Source organism: Dendrobium catenatum, unplaced genomic scaffold (assembly GCF_001605985.2).
Source record: "Dendrobium catenatum unplaced genomic scaffold, ASM160598v2 fragScaff_scaffold_1461, whole genome shotgun sequence".
Lineage (NCBI taxonomy): Eukaryota > Viridiplantae > Streptophyta > Magnoliopsida > Asparagales > Orchidaceae > Dendrobium > Dendrobium catenatum.
In genome coordinates this window covers 37245-54856 of record NW_021319923.1, presented here as the reverse complement: position 1 = coordinate 54856, position 17612 = coordinate 37245, and the positions used below count along the sequence as shown (strand labels likewise).

Sequence of the window (17612 nt, the reverse complement as noted above, 5' to 3'; positions counted from 1 at the left end):
GCTTCTCTTTAGCCATTAAAATTCTTGTTCGTTGTCTGCAAGACTAAAAATGGAACTGTAACTCATCAACAATTTTTGGATAGATTCTTTCATCTTTTATGTTCTGAATCATTGTTCCTTTGGTGAGCTGCTGCTGCAGATTGGCCTCTTGATATGAGAGGTAGTTACATGATTGCTCATGCTGGCTTTGTGAAGGGACAGTCAATAATAGATATTGATATGTCATTTGGAGTGGAGGCTTGGAAGTTCTACCCTGAGGTTAAGTACGCTTCTATTGATGAGCTTATTGATAGCTATCTCTAGAATTTCAGAGCAAATACTTCAATCCTTGTAATGTATGAAGCTTTGATGATGAAATCTTGGAAACTAAACCATAACCAAAAGTTTTCTGCTTTTATGTTTTCGTTTGTGCTTTAATGAGCAAAAATTTGGATAAAAATTTGACTAATATAGATGAGAGGTTTGTTGTTTGACCCTAGGAGCAGTTTTTGTTTATTTTATTTTGAGATTTTTTTAAAAGGAACGAATGATAATAGTAAATTAGTACGATAAAATTTAAAAAAGGCTCTGATAGAATCTGATTTTCTTTTAAAATTGTCAAAAATTTTGGCAATCCCTTTTATTTGTTATCTCATGAACACTGTATTCATGAGCTATTAATTATTATTTGAAGCTATTCTTTCTTAATTGTCTGCTTAATAGTATGAATGAGCTTTCTTCTGAGATAGCTTTTTAATTATTTGTTGGACTGTTCTTTTTGTCTTTATCTCTTGTCATTTTCTCTAATAAGTAAATGCTGAATGGTTTGATGTATTCAGAATTCATTAAATTATTGTACTAACGGATTGATTTCAAAGGGTTTACTTAGATCCTCATCTCTTAATCCGCTCTCAACTAACCACATATGAAGAGATCAAGCTAAGATCTAAAATCTTAAAAAAGAAATGCATTTGTAGTCCTTTCATGAAACAAAAACATGTACCCTTCATAAGTCATATCCATAGATTTGATACATAATACAACTTACATTGGTTTATTTGAAATGGTAATTTAAAACCCTCAAGCTTTTGATTTGAGATCCTCAAACATGCTATTTATTTGTAGCATTTGATCGCAATTATTATCTATAATATTCATGCATATATGTGTGTTATTTTGGCTGTGGCTTTCCGTTTTACCTCAGGTTGTATTGAGTGTTGGTTTTGTTGCTCTTTTTTTCTTTGGCTAGTTAAGTTTCTTTAAAATTTTGGTTCATTGTTTGCTACTATTATTTTTAGGCAAGTTGTAGTTAATCCTTTTTTATGTGTGGTTTGTCGATTGATGCAGACTTAGATGGGTGTTGGTCTTGAGAAATTATTTTATGTAGAGTTCGGATGAGAAGAATTGTATGGACTGTGAGGATTTACGGCCGTCAATGTGCTTGCAATTTGCATATTGCAACTTGTACATAGAATAATTTCTCAAGATTGAGGATTTATGGCCGTCCGGACATCAATCTAGAACAATGTCGAAGAGGAACCCTAACTTTCATCAATCTAGAACCCTAACTTTCTTTTGCAAATTGCAACTTATATAGTGTGTGCACTAACAGTCTGGACGGTTCTTCCCGTCCGGACTCCGTACAGTATAATTTATTGTTGGTTTTGTATTGTTTCTTACAGGCTTACGATTATTAGTGCAATCTCTTTAAAATCTGGTTAGATGTTCAAGTGGGATGTTTGTTTAGCCTATGGATCCTAGTTTGATCTTGTCTTCTTAGAAGATTTGTTGTATCTCTAGTTCTTGATTAGGGATGCTTTTTTGCTTTCAAGTTTGTAGATTATATTTTATTTTTCTAATCAACAATTGTAAGTTTTTATTATTTTTCTTATATTTGTTGTAATCTTTTCATCATTTAATGAAAATTATGCCTAATTGCCCCTAATTTTTCTTAAAAAAAAAAAAAATGAATTGCGCTCAAAATACCATTTGTTTGGAGCACGTGCCGGATTGAGGGTGTTTAGATTCCCTTAGATATGTCCCTGGATTGAGGATTTACAGCCGTTAATATGCTTGCAATTTGCAAAGGAAAGTTAGGGTTCCTCTTCGAACCCATATCGCTCCCAGCAAGTACCATATGATTCTTGGCCTTCCACTTTGTGCTACTTCCTTTGATATGCCCAAAATATTTTTTTAATGAAATTGTGTTAGATGCTTATATGTTGTCGCTAATGCAACCAGAATCTTCCATTATTTCTGACCAAATATATTTCACAAACAAATCCTTTATCTTTAACATACTGCAGAAATTCAATAGGTTGTATTTTTGTTCTTGACTTCTATAAATTCATTTTAATGTCTTTAAAAATTCAAATTTTCGAGCGTGGATATGATGATCCTTTACCCACATGATCGACTAAGATTATAATGCAAATTTCTTATATTTTCCCTTTCGGGAAAATCAAGCCAGAGATTCTGATCCACCTTAGTTATTCAATGAATTCTTTCTCAAGTATTTAATTTTATTATTGAAACGCTTATGAGTTTGAATTTATGGACATGTTAACTAAGTTTAATCTTTTGGTTTTGTTGATGAAATTGTTGAATGAAGGATGTTCATAGCTTAATTTCTGTGTTCTTAATTAAGTAGCCTAAAGGCAATTTTGTTGAGATCTCGACATGTTTAGGAATTATTTTTAAATGGGGAAAGACATACATAACATTTAAGGCAGGATTTATATTCGGAGTTTTGTAGATATAAACCTAAATTTTATTTTTTTATATTTATTTATTTTTAATTAGTGATTTTTTTAATTAAATTTAGAGATTTGGTTATAAATGAGTGAACAAAATATTTAGAGCATAGATATAAATAGATAAGAATTTTGCAGGAATTATGCAAATCAGTTTTTTTTTTTCTTTAATTTCAATACTTGTTTGGCCTTAGGAGCAGTTTTTGTTGATTTTATTTGTCGGGATTTTTTAAAAAGGAGCGTTTGATAATTGTAAATTAGTTACGATAAAATTTAAAAGGCTCTAATCTGTTAAAGATTTTGATAGAATCTGATTTTCTTTTAGAAACTTCAAAATTTTAGTTAATACCTTTTATTTTTTTATAGGAGGTACGACTAATTTATTTGATAAATTTACTTATTTTTAAATTTTCTTAAGTGTATTCATAATTCATTAAATTATTTGCGAGAAATTATTTGATTAATTTACTTTTAAATTTTGGGTTCATTATGCTTCTTCTATTAATTTAAGTTAATTATCTGCTTCTTTTTTAAGATTTTGTTTGCTGGGAATTGGAATAATGAGGGAAATTTGAATTAAAGAATTATATTAAATAATTGAGAAGAATTTGGCAAAGGGAATCATGAATATATACTTCAAAAAAATGATAATTATTATTTTTTTTCTGTAGAAAATCAAAAATTATTTTCCCTGAGAGTATGAGAAATGATTCTTATGTGCCATTGGATATGAAAATTTAACTTTTGTATTGATATTTGTTTCTTATATTATTTCTTAATTGTCATCGATTCCTTTTACATTTTTATTTTTAGCTGTTTTTTCTAATTTTCTGTGTTATTAATATTTAATTTTTTAGGGAAATAGAAAATTGTATTGGTATTTTATTTATTTTTTATATTATTTTTTTTATTGTGTAGGATAAGTTTTTAAAACGAGCATTATAAAGATTTCAATGTCAAATTATATTAGGAGATTATTTTAGAAGAGTTTAAATGTTAAATATTTTGTGCTTTTATTGAAAATGTAAAAAATAAAAATCCTTTCTAAGTAAATGATGTAGAAGATATTTGTCAAAAATACACTAAATAATTATTTTTATGATATTATTAGTTATTTTTGTGTTAGTCTAGGTTTTACAAGTTGGTTTGGTCTATTCTAAAAATTGCTTTTACATCAAATTGGATTGAACGAGCTAGAATGGTTACAACTTGTGAATTCTGAATTGATTCTGATTTCTTTGAACCATTTGTGCTGCATTATTTAAATAGTTAAATAAATAAATATATTATGTTATAAATAAAAAATTAAATAATATTTTAAGTTAAACAAATTAATTGTTATCTAAAATACTTAATTTTAAATTTGCATATAATTTTTATTATAATAATTTGCCTTAAAGTATCATGAAGTTTTTTCATATAGCTCAATCAATTCATGCGAAACTTGCCAAGCTATTTCCATTAGAATTACTCTCTGCCCAAAAAAATATAATTTCTTAACACTAAATTCATTAAGAAAGAAATAAAATAAAATTTTGTCAATAATAATGAAATCATGATTGAATAAGTTAATCAAAATGATAAAAGGATGAGAAGAATACAACTTTCTCACCCCCAAAATCATTTGCTATTATGATAAATGCCCTTCAAGCTTGAATATTGGAGCCACCAACTAATAATTTCTAACTCACATTTTTATAATTAATTGCACATCTCATAAAAACCATATCCAAGAGTTCCAATTCATCTTCAAATATGTATAAAATAGTGGTCTTATGATGAATCCATTCAAGTGTTCCTCTAAAGTTTTCTATGAGAAATTCTTAGGATTTATTATATAAGTGTTAAAATGGGTTATAAGATCAAATTTGACTCCAACTCATGATTGACTTGCATTGTACCCATCTTTTGCTATAAAGAAAATAACATCTTATGTTAAGAACGAAAGTTTGCTCAAATTGGTCTTTTGGTTCGTAACTTCTATATATTATGTGTGTGAATTTGTAAAAAAAAAAAAACTACCCAACTTGGATAAAATTCAGGGTTGGGAGCTTCAGATCTAATTGGAACAAAGATTTTGAAAATGTAGGACTTAATCTTAGCTTCTCGATGTGCTTGTTAGAGAACTTGAGGATGCTATAAGAGATTTTGTCGGTGCTGTTTTTGAACCTCTTGAAGCAACTGCTGTAAGCATATCATGAAATCTTTTTTTTTATTATTATTAGCAATTTGGGATCCCTAATTGATATAAAGTTTGTTTGGTACGTTGGAATTTTATAAATTTTTTATGTTCATATTTAAGGTTGCTTGAAAATATAATAATCATTTTAGAGTGATTTTAAAGATGTCTTTAGTATTTATAATTTATATTTATTTACTACATTTGACCATCAAATGAAATAAGTAAATTAATATAAAATTTAAGTTTTTGGTTTTAACTTCGTTTTACTATTTCTGAAAGCAGTATTTTAGTAAAAAATTTCATAAACTAAATATTTTTTACTAGAAATTACTTCTTAAAATAGTAATAAAGTTGTCCCAAATGAAATCTTAAGTAGTTTTATGCTTTTTGTCGGAATGGTCAAGAGTTTAGTACAAGATAGTGGGTGTTTAGTATGCATATTCATGTTCTATATTTTGAAAAAGAGTGTTCATTCTGACCTTGTTGGATAACGTTTTAACCCTGAATGGTTTGATCAAGTGATGGATCAGTCTTAAGTTCAAACTAACTCTAAGGAGAAGTTTGGTTATTTGTAATTCATAATGCAGTGCATTTTAGCATGCAATTCATTTCGTCCTTCCGTGCAGTTGGTTCATTGACTTGTCTTTCAAAAATGTAGTGTGATTTAGAATTATGCTATTTTAGTTGATGTATTTTGAGTTTGAGAGTGATGTCTAAATGGGTTTGACGGGCTTACTTCTCATTCTAAAACTAAATGATTAGTTTTTCAATGTGCAATTTAATTCAAAATGAGCTTCTCCTTAAAAGTATATAATATAGTAATCTCAGCTCATCAATATAAATACAGCAACAACAACAACAACGACCACCTTTATTTACTTTGCTTGAATAATAATGCACGTGTTGAAAAGGGAGAAGTTATGAAAAACTTAATTCTAGGCTCTTATCTCCATCATAAAATAGGGTCGTTTTGCTCATTTCTAATTGAAAAGATGAAATAGAAGATCCTATAAATGAGTCGAGTCTAACTTGATTGGGATAAGATCTTAATTCTATTAAGAAGATCTTTGTATAAGTTTTAGCAGAGACTAAAAATAGATAATACATATGTAATATTATTTAATTCTCAAGCGAGGTGACACAAAGTTTATTTAAGAAGAGAAAATTTTTTTAAGAGTGACAAAGAAGACATACTTGGAGGCTCATAATGATTAGATTAAGCTAAAAGCCTAGCAAAGAAAATTATAAGCAAAATAAAAGCTAAAACTCTTAATGATTTATATCGGGCTAGGTAATAAGGAAAAATTATATAATATTTAAGGAGTCGAGCTGGATGTTGTTTGATCTCGAGTTTATTTACCCATAGACTATTCGATCTTGGCCAAAGATTGTTTTGAGCTTTTATGATAATATTCAAACTTGGTTCATTTAAATCTAAACTTGCTCATGTTTGATTTGAGCTTAGCTCGAGTTTGGTTTGCTTTATAAGTTTATATTAATCGAGCTTTAAATGAGCCGCTTGTTTAAACCTTTATCGAGCCAAGCTTCTTTTATGCTTATTGAGTAGCTCATTTGAAACATTTATCTTTTATCAAGCTTGTTAAGCTTCAAAATTAAAAGTACATTTTAATTTTCAATCATTTAAAATTTTGTTATATTTTTTTATAAGTTTAATCAAGTTTTATTCCAACAACGATACAAGTTAAACTAGATGATGGGGACATTATATGAGAGGATATTATGGCCCCCTACTATTCAAGAATGCTACCTTTATACACATAGCTAGATGGCTCACATTCAAAATGAAACCATCATGATTGTCGCTTAGAAGCCTTGTTAACACCATTCTATATCCCCATCCATGCCTACGAGTTTGTCCACCACCTTGTAAAAAGCTTACATTTGTCTAAAGGGTGCATTCATGACTCGACCATTAACACGAGAACTTCAAAATGTTCATTTTCATGTGAACATAGTTTCAACATGACTTGACATATGTTCAACACATTTAAAATTATGTCGGAGATATTTATTACTAAAATTAGTTGTTTATAGGGCGAATATGGAAGCTTCATGTGCATGATACACTTGGGACACGCTTTATACATTTCCATTCAATATTTTTTGGGTTTGGTTCAATAATATTTTGGTCTAGTTTGATATTACTTAAAACACCATTTCAATTCCCATCAATGTTTCATGTCATCGGTTCCTTATTGATCTAAACTATATGCACTTGCCCTAATTCAACTGTTTCCTTTGTTTGTGAGCTCTTTCCATCTTGATGTGCTGTCATGCATTGCTTTTATTCACCAAGCCTTCTCTCTTGAGTCTATGGCTCTTTGCCATTTCTCAGGCCACCAATGTTCATATTCCAATCCCATGCTCTTATTTGAGAATGCTGCATTTGTGCATTTTTGTTTGCATGCATTCAGAATACCAACATTATTAATGTCTTTTTAATGGCTTGCATACATCACTCTACAATTCTATTATGTCATGAGGGTGTGGCTTAAGCCACCACTTTTTTGGAAGCCTATATTCTTGACCTTGATTTTCGTGCATATCCCATCGAGCGTATTTGTTTTCCTCTAATCGAGTAGATTTGAATTCGATCAGACTCGATTGTGCTCAACCAACCCGATTGAATCCTGTCGAACCCAATTCAACTGAAGCCATCACTGATTCAGGTTCAATTAAATCAAATCAACTTGATCGGGGTAAATCAAACTCAAATCAATCTTAATCGAGTGTGAGTTCAATCCAATTGACCTTGGTCGAACCCAATTTTGGCCAAATTAAATCAATTCAAGTTCAATTTCATCGAAATGACTCGGTCAAATCAAATCAGACTCGAATTGACCCAAATCGATTTAGATCGAGTCTGAGTCGGACTCAATTTCAGACCATTCGCTGAATCTGAGTCCAATTAAATTCCAATTAACTTTTGGATCAATTACCAAATCAGGAAATTCAGTCCAATGGTATCGATTTAATTGAGATCCAAGAGCTACTTCTATTGGAATGGCTCAATTGGATGATGTCCTCGTTTAGCAGGGGATTCAGGCAGGTTTAGCGAAGCAGAGCAAGTAGAGTTCATCTTCGTGCATAGGAACTTTTATTTGGTCCGGTGAACGTACGTAGAGCTACGTTCGGCCGGTACTAAGATCGCGCCACGTAGCTGGCACAAAACGAGAAATACCAAGCAAATACCGAGCAATACCAGCAATAACGAGAAATATCATTATGTGAAGACAAAATACTGAGCAATACCGAGTAATACCAAGAAATATCGAGTTTTTTCTAGAAAAACTCGGTCTTTTTTTGGTATTACTCGGTATTGCTTGGTATTACTCGGTATTGGTCTTCACAGAGCGGTATTTCTTGTTATTTCCAAGCAATACCTAGCAATGCCGAGCAAAAACACAAGTAACTTAGTGATGAAAGCATGTAGAGCTACGTCCAGTCAGAGGATCTAATAAAAGTTCCAATCATAGAGGGAGCGGGAGAGCGATGACAGTTTGGTTTTTGGCGTGCTTTTGGTTGATCTAGTGCGAGAGAGAGGGGCATTAGAAGAGTTCTCGTGTGCTTTTTCCATCAGCAAAAGCCGAATCCCCTCTTGGTTTTACTCTCTCTCTCTCTCTCTCTCTCTCTCACACACACACACACACAGTTCTTCTAAATGAACGAACCCAGCTTGAGATCCCTCTCGGCCTTCTGTTTGATTGCACTCGAGCAATGATCGCAACCTTCCCTCTTGTTCGACTCCTCTACTTGCCTCGCCTTTTCTTGCACGGACTACCTCCGGCCTCTAGATCTAGTAAACTCTCCTCTACTCGCAGAAGCCAAAGTTAGACCTTAAGATTCTACTTCCTCACCCTTCTCCTCTCCCATTTTCTCTTACCCGTTCAAACCACCTCTACCTGACGCCTGCTGGACTAGACCCGACCTCTTGCTTTGATTCTTGGCCTAGATATCCACTACAGCCGCACAATCCTACCTGAGATTTGCTTCTCCATGCGGCTTGATCTCCCACTCAAGCATTTCAACTGGAGCCTCTCTCGATTTTTCTCGCGCCAGGCCAATAGCACTCAACCGAACTCACCAACTCTCTTTTCTCTCTTCCTTGTCTCTCTGCTCCACATAAAGAAGACGACCACTACCCCTCCCAGCCAAACTCAGCCACCAAATAGCCCCTTGCACGACTCCCTCCAACCGTATTCTGCTCCAAATAGTGAGAAATTATTCTGTGTGGAATCCGATCACATAGAAGTGTTCGGCCGTGAATAAATTCATTATGCGTGGCGTGTCTACGTGGAAAGTAAGGCCCGACCCATTTGTCATTTTGGACCTACTGCAGACGAAAAGACCGAAGGCCCTCCCAGTAAATACAATGAAAAGGCAGAAAATTTTAACAGTTTTGAAATTCCACATTTTGACCATTCGCTCTAGTACTCTTGAGCTTCCTGCAAAAAAAATCTTCTGAAAAAATCCAGCAATCTCTTTTGCTCATCATGGAGGATTCGCCTGCAAAGAGAAAGGTGCGTAAATTCTTACATTGACATAAAATGAAGTACGTATTTCTTTGGTATTCAATTCGTATTTGCTGAAGAAACCAAAACATAAAATAAAATCATTCCGAGTAACTATAAAATATTATATTTATCACACCATTTTCATTCTTTCTGCATATTTTCTTTGTATATAATGTGTATATTCTGCGTAAACTTCACTTATTTTCTGCGTTTATATTGAAGACAAACCCTAATGTTTTATAATAAATACTTTGGATCTTTAAATCATAAAACTAAACTTCCAATAAAAAAAATGATTAGTGTAAAAAACCCTAGATTTTTGCTGATATTTTTCGTATCCTTTGCGTACATTGCGTTTAGACTGCGTATGATTGGCGTATGTAATGCGTATAGTATGCGTACACGTTGCGTATAGTATGCGTATAATATGCATATGCTTTGCGTATTTTAGTGCGTTTTATATGCATACTTAATGCGTATCACCTGCTTCTCTAAATTAATTATAGTTTCTTATTTTATACAGATTTACGTCTGTCCTATATCTTATAGATGCTATGGTTCGACATTTAGAACAATGTGTGATACTTTTTCTGAGAGAATTCCTGTTGAAATTGAAGAAAAATTGAAGGACCTGAATATTTACCAATTTCTTCATTTTCCTAAATTTGAGCAAAATGCCCCACTAATCTACCAGCTATTGACAATGTGGAATATTGAAAAGCAAAGCTTTATTATAGAGGGCCATGTTGTACCTTTCACAGCTGATGAAGTGGCTCTCCTTACTGGTCTACCAAACAGAGGTGAGGAGATTACCTAGATGACCTTGCCCATTTCAACAATCACTTCAAAGGATATTAAGAGTGAAATGCTTGAGTTGACTTGAGAAAGCGCCCCACATACTATGTTGAAAACTTTTATTATGTATTTATGTTCTAATTTATTTTTCCAAAAAAGAAACTTTAAAGTTCCTAAGATGTTAAAGACTATTAAAAAAATAGCAAATAATGTTGATGATTTTTCATCAATTAACTGGGCATGGTCAATTTGGGAATGCCTGGTTGAAGATTTTAATAACGTATCTTTGAAGATCTCAAAGAACAGGCCAGCGGGTTATGTCAATAGATTTATGCCACTGCTAATTATGAGTGCTAAAATAATTCTAATTAAACATTTAATTTGACTGATTGATTTGCTAAAACTTACTGATAATATCTCAATTTTATGCAGGTTCGGTTCCTAGAGCACACTTCCATTCATCTCCCGAAGTACCCTGACAAAAGGCCCTGTTTCCTTCGATGGGGTGATGACATTGTATATAATACTGAGAAGACTGCTAAATTATTTGTTAATTTAAAGAGAAGATAGGTATATATTGTGAATAGTTTTATATATTGCTTATTTATTGCGTATGATTTGCGTATGTATTGCGTTTTGCGTATAGCTTGCGTGAACCTTGCATATTTATTGCGTATATTATTGCGTTTAGATTGCGTATCTATTACAGATTAATTTTTCACAGATTTTTGTTGACATCCAAGGAGTTACCCCTGAAGAATCTAATCTCTTGGGTATAAAAAAATATCCATCAACCACTCTTTCACACATTCAAACTAACACACCTGAACATTATCTCCTCCCATAATATCCTCACCAGCCCGAACCCAAATCCACCTTGAAAACCCAACCCCAATCATTAGATGATCTTGAAAAGAAAAGTAATAAAGATTATGCAGGAGTCCATGGTCAACCTCATCCAAGAATTTGAAGCTAGGATGAGCAATAATTTTGAACAAATTGTGAGAAGAGTTGATCTTATTGATAAAAAGCTCCAATGTACATTGCATTGTTCAAGAAATTCTTAAGCCTGATGAGCAAGCTGCTCCCTCCTCATCATTCATTCCCCATACAATTCCATCCCCCAAGAATATTCAGATATCATCTGAACACACCAAGACTGATGCCCAAAAAAAAATCAATGATGCTGAGATGACCCAGGCTGCTGAAAGGGTTTATAAAAAGAAGAAATTAGAGAGAAAATCAATCCCAAAGAAAAATAAGAAGCAGAAAAGGGTACACCACATCCAAGAAGAACCTGCCCAAGAAGAGCCATCAAAGAAAGTTCCATCTCCCAAAGAATGCTCCCCAAGAAGAAACTACCAAAGAAGTTCCCCCAAAGAAGAACCTACCAAAGAAGTTCTCCAACAAGAACATGCCAAAGAAGCTGCCCCCCAAGAAGAACCTGCCAAAGAAGCCCCCCCCAAGAAGAACCTATCAAAGAAGTTCCCCAACAAGAACTTGCCAAAGAAGCTCCCCCCAAGAAGAATCTGCCAAAGAAACTCCCCCCAAGAAAAACCTGCCAAAGAAGCTCCCCCCAAGAAGAACCTTCCAAATAAGCTCCCTAAGAAGAAATTGCCAAAGAAGCTCACCAAGAAGAACCTGACAAAGAAGCTCACCAAGAAGAACCTGCCAAAGATGCTCGCCAAGATAAACAATCAACAAAAGAAATTATTCCTTCCCCAAATGAAACTCAGAAAAAAAACCTGCCCAAAACATTCCACAAACAAAAGAATTAATCAATGTTGATGATGTTATAGTAAAGGGTTACCCTGCAAGTCTTATAGTTAACTTCAGAGGCTTGGTGATGTTGAGTCCAGAGAAGGAACTTTTTATCAGGGAAAACATAAAGAAATATCTTGACAGGTATTTTATTTCCGTATTGTGTGTGTATGACTTGCGTAACCAATGCGTACTTAGTGCGTAATGTGTGCGTACGGATTGCATATAAAATGTGTTTTATATGCGTACCTTATGCATATTTTTTGTTTAAATATTTCAATAGCATGCCAATATTTGAAGCTGGGAATGTTATAATTTCAAGACGTATCATGGACGAAATATTATCAGACAGTTATCTTGACAATGACCATGTTGATTCCTTTGCCATTTTATTAAATGAGAAGGCTGAAATTTCACCAGAACAGTATCATAAATATCTAAACATCTCACAAATGTATTAGGTTAGTATACTATTTTATTTTATATATAATTAAATATTTTAATTATTTTATTCTTATTTTTAATTCTTGGAGCATTACAAGTTGAGGATGAAAGTTTAAAATTGTTCCTCGAACATGTAGACTATAGTTCTGTTCATTCATGCAGTATTATAATTAATCAAATTATTGACGGCTCACACTGGACCCTTCTAGTTGGTTACCGAAAATAGAAAAAGTGGGAATTTTATGATTCTGTACCCAATCCTATGCATAGAAGTATTGCTGTAAAGATTGTGAGTTTGATTGTAAGCTTGTATTGCTAAAAAATTTCATGATTATTTTTCAGTGAACTAAATTCTATTCCATATATTGTTCAGATTGTAAGCTTAAATAAGGATTGCAAAAAAGCTTTTGGTGAAAATATCAACAAATGGAGTTTCAAGACAATCAAGAAGGCGCCAACTCAGATCAACAATACAGATTGTTGTATGTTTGTTTACAAATATATGGAGAATATTGTTCGACAAAATAACTCCAACTGGAAAGAGAGTACAGATTGGCAGGAAAATATGCCAAAATATAGAGCAGAATTTGCATACGGATTATTTTGTGCTTCAATGAAATGAACTTTTCATATTTTATATTTATGTAAATAACTAGTATTTTTTCCGTGTAATTATGTATGATTTCATGTGATTTTACAAAGTGCGCATTCTATACTCTTATCATACTCAGTCTAGACGCATTGAATACACATTCTCACCATTGAACCTTCAATCCATTCGATTAAGAAGGTTTTCATGTGGGTATGGAAAGTATGCACTCTATACGCATGGAGTACGCGTTGAAGATGCATCTCATATGCAATCGATACGCAAATGACATTTCTTGGTTTTTTCTCAAAAAAATTTAATTAATTCAAATTTAATTGATTCGATGCATTCCTTTGATTTGAATCATTCAAATACTCATTTTAGCATCGTTGTAAAATGATCATAAAAAATTTCTCAATGAGACTTTGTGTTTGTGTACACCCTTGTGCTACACAAGTGATGGTTATAGATTGTGGGTGTTATGCTTCAATGGTTGAGCATTCATTAGATTATATGGAGAATCAAAGTTTTTTGGAATGCTTTGCCTCAACAATACAACAATCAGGGAGCTTTGAATATAGAGTTTCTCACTATTGAACCATCATTCCATTCGATTAAGAAGGTCTTCATGTGGGCATGCAAAGTACACACTCTATACACACGGAGTACGCGGATGCATCTCATCCGCAATTGATACGCAAATGACATTTCTTGGTTTTTTCTCAAAAAAATTTAATTAATTCGAATTTAATTAATTCGATGCATTCCTTCTGTTTGAATCATTCAAATACTCAATTTAGCATCATTGTAAAATAATTATAAAAAATTTCTTAATGAGACTTTATGTTTGTGTACACCCTTGTGCTACACAAGTGATGATTCTAGAGTGTGGGTGTTATGCTTCAATGGTTGACCATTCATTAGAGTATATAGAGAATCAAAGTTTTTTGGAATGCTTCGCCTCGTCAATACAACAATCAGAGAGCATTGAATATAGGGGTTCTCACCATTGAACCTTCATTCCATTCAATTAAAAAGGTTTTCTTGTTGGCATGCAAAGTACACACTTATACGCATGGCGTAAGTGTTGAAGACGCATCTCATACGCAATCGATACGCAAATGACATTTCTTAGCTTTTTCTCAAAAAAATTTAATTAATTTGAATTTAATTGATTCGATGCATTCCTTCGATTTGAATCATTCAAATACTCATTTTAGCATCATTGTAAAATGATTATAAAAAATTTCTCAATGAGACTTTGTGTTTATGTACACCCTTTTGCTACACAAGTGATGGTTCTAGAGTGTGGGTGTTATGCTTCAATGGTTGAGCATTCATTAGAGTATATGGAGAATCAAAGTTTTTTGGAATGCTTCGCCTCGTCAATAAAATAATTAGGGAGCGTTGAATATAGGGTTTCTCACTATTGAACCTTCATTCCATTCGATTAAGAAGGTTTTCATGTGGGTATGCAAAGTACACACTCTATACGCATGGAGTACGGATTGAAGATGCATCTTATACGCAATCGATACGCAAATGACATTTCTTAGTTTTTTTCTCAAAAAAATTTAATTAATTCAAATTTCATTGATTTGATGCATTCCTTCGGTTTAAATCATTCAAATACTCATCTTAGCATCATTGTAAAATGATTATAAAAAATTTCTCAATGAGACTTTGTGTTTGTGTACACCCTTGTGCTACACAAGTGATGGTTCTAGAGTGTGGTTGTTATGCTTCAATGGTTGAGCATTCATTAAAGTATATGAAGAATCAAAGTTTTTGGAATGCTTCGCCTAGTTAATACAACAATTAGGGAGCGTTGAATATAGGGTTTCTCACCATTGAACCTTCATTCCATTCGATCAAGAAGGTTTTCATGTGGGCATGCAAAGTACGCACTCTATACGCATGGAGTACGCGTTGAAGACGTATCTCATACGCAATGAATATTTCTTAGTTTTTTCTCAAAAAAATTTAATTAATTCAAATTTAATTGATTCGATGCATTCCTTCGGATTGAATCATTCAAATACTCATTTTAGCATCGTTATAAAATGATTATAAAAAATTTCTCAATGAGACTTTGTGTTTGTGTACACCCTTGTGCTACACAAGTGATAGTTCTAGAGTGTGGGTGTTATGCTTCAATGGTTGAGCATTCATTAGAGTATATGGAGAATCAAAGTTTTTTAGAATGCTTCTCCTCATCAATACAACAATTAGGGAGCATTGAATATAGGGTTCCTCACCATTGAACCTTCATTCCATTCGATTAAGAAGGTTTTCATGTGGGTATGTAAAGTACGCACTCTATACACATGGATTACGCATTGAAGACGCATCTCATATGCAATCGATATGCAAATGGCATTTCTTGGTTTTTTCTCAAAAAAATTTAATTAATTCGAATTTAATTGATTCGATTCATTCCTTCGGTTTGAATCATTCAAAAACTCATTTTAGCATCGTTATAACATGATTATAAAAAATTTCTCAATGAGATTTTGTGTTTGTGTACACACTTGTGCTACACAAGTGACGGTTCTAGAGTGTGGGTGTTATAGTTCAATGGTTGAGCATTCATTAGAGTAGATGGAGAATCAAAGTTTTTTGGAATGTTTCGCCTCGTCAATACAACAATCAGGGAGCATTGAATATAGGGTTTCTCACCATTGAACCTTCATTCCATTCGATTAAGAAGGTTTTCAAGTGGGCATGTAAAGTACGCACTCTATATGCATGGAGTACGCGTTGAAGATGCATCTGATACGCAATTGATACGTAAATGACATTTCTTGGTTTTTTTTCAAAAAAATTTAATTGATTCGATTCATTCCTTCGGTTTGAATCATTCAAAAAGTCATTTTAGCATCGTTGTAACATGATTATAAAAATTTTCTCAATGAGATTTTGTGTTTGTGTACACTCTTGTGCTACACAAGTAATGGTTCTAGAGTGTGGGTGTTATACTTCAATGGTTGAGCATTCATTAGAGTATATTGGGAATCAAAGTTTTTTGGAATGTTTCGCCTCGTCAATACAACAATCAGGGAGCGTTGAATATAGGATTTCTCACAATTGAACCTTCATTCCATTCGATTAAGAAGGTTTTCATGTGGGCATGCAAAGTACGAACTCTATACGCATGGAGTACGCGTTGAAGACAAATCTGATATGCAATCGATACGCAAATGATATTTCTTGGTTTTTTCTCAAAAAAATTTAAGTAATTCAAATTTAATTGATTCGATGCATTCCTTCGGTTTGAATCATTCAAATACTCATTTTAGCATCGTTGTAAAATATTATAAAAAAATTCTCAATGAGACTTTTTGTTTGTGTACACCCTTGTGCTACACAAGTGATGGTTTTAGAGTGTGGGTGTTATGCTTCAATGGTTGAGCATTCATTAGAGTATATGGAGAATCAAAGTTTTTTAGAATGCTTTGCCTCATCAATACAACAATTAGGGAGCGTTGAATATAGGGTTTCTCACTATTGAAACTTCATTCCATTCGATTAAGAAGGTTTTCATGTGGGCATGCAAAGTATGCACTCTATACGCATGGAGTACGCATTGAAGATGCATGGAGTACGCAATCTATATTCAAATTACATTTCTTGGTTCTTTCTCAAAAAAATTTAATTAATTCAAATTTAATTAATTCGATGCATTCCTTCGGTTTGAATCATTCAAATACACATTTTAGCATCATTGTAAAATGATTATAAAAAATTTCATAATAATGGAAAATAGGTTGTATTTTTAGAAACATAGAAAATACGATCTGTTTGCGCTTTGTATACGAGCTATATACGCGCTGTATATGCTCTGTATACGCAGGCCATACGCAAATCAAAATTAATAGCTAAAATAAATATTCTTTATAAAATAAATATCTTATTAACAAATATTCTTACAAATATTCATCATACAAATATTCTTATAACATAAAATTTTATGATTTAATGATATCCATCATCAACTTCAGGTATGTTGCTGATGGCTTTTTTGAACGTACACCTTTTATGTGTTCCTGAGTGAAGCATTTGGGTATGCTTGTGAAATTAGAATGCTTTGCTAGATTTACTGATGGCTGACTGGACGGTTCCCCGGCTATGAAATCATCTATCATGCACTTAGGCATGCTTGTGAACTGCTGTACTGATGCCTGACTAGACGGGCTTGCTTGTGATATGAAGTCATCCGTTAACCATTCCGACGCCAATTCCTCATCACCTTCTCTAAACCCAGAAAGCAATCAGTTATAGAACTTGTGGGATTAGAAATGCCATGACACACATTATTAGTAGACTCTCTACGTTGTGTGGATAGAATGTCCATGCTAAAATAATCCTTATTGAAGGCTGTTTACCACTTATTCCTTATCCTATAAAGATCCTGCAACCAAACATGATCTTGGAGGTTCCCTTGTATGATCAATTCAGCCCATGCATTTTCAAAATCCTCCTCAGAGTCACATCTGCTCAAACACTTATTGAAGAGGCCTTTGACTTTGTTGTTGGTATTGTAGCACGATACTTTTGATGGAGCCTTTTTACGG

General features: G+C 33.0%; 1 non-coding gene across 1 annotated transcript; it reads left to right on the top strand.

The window, feature by feature from the left end:
- Positions 1–2362: 2362 nt before the first annotated feature.
- Positions 2363–2463, top strand: LOC114580990. Its single transcript, XR_003702790.1, has one exon. It is a non-coding gene; the product is annotated as a small nucleolar RNA Z103 (small nucleolar RNA).
- The last annotated feature ends 15149 nt before the right edge of the window (positions 2464–17612 follow it).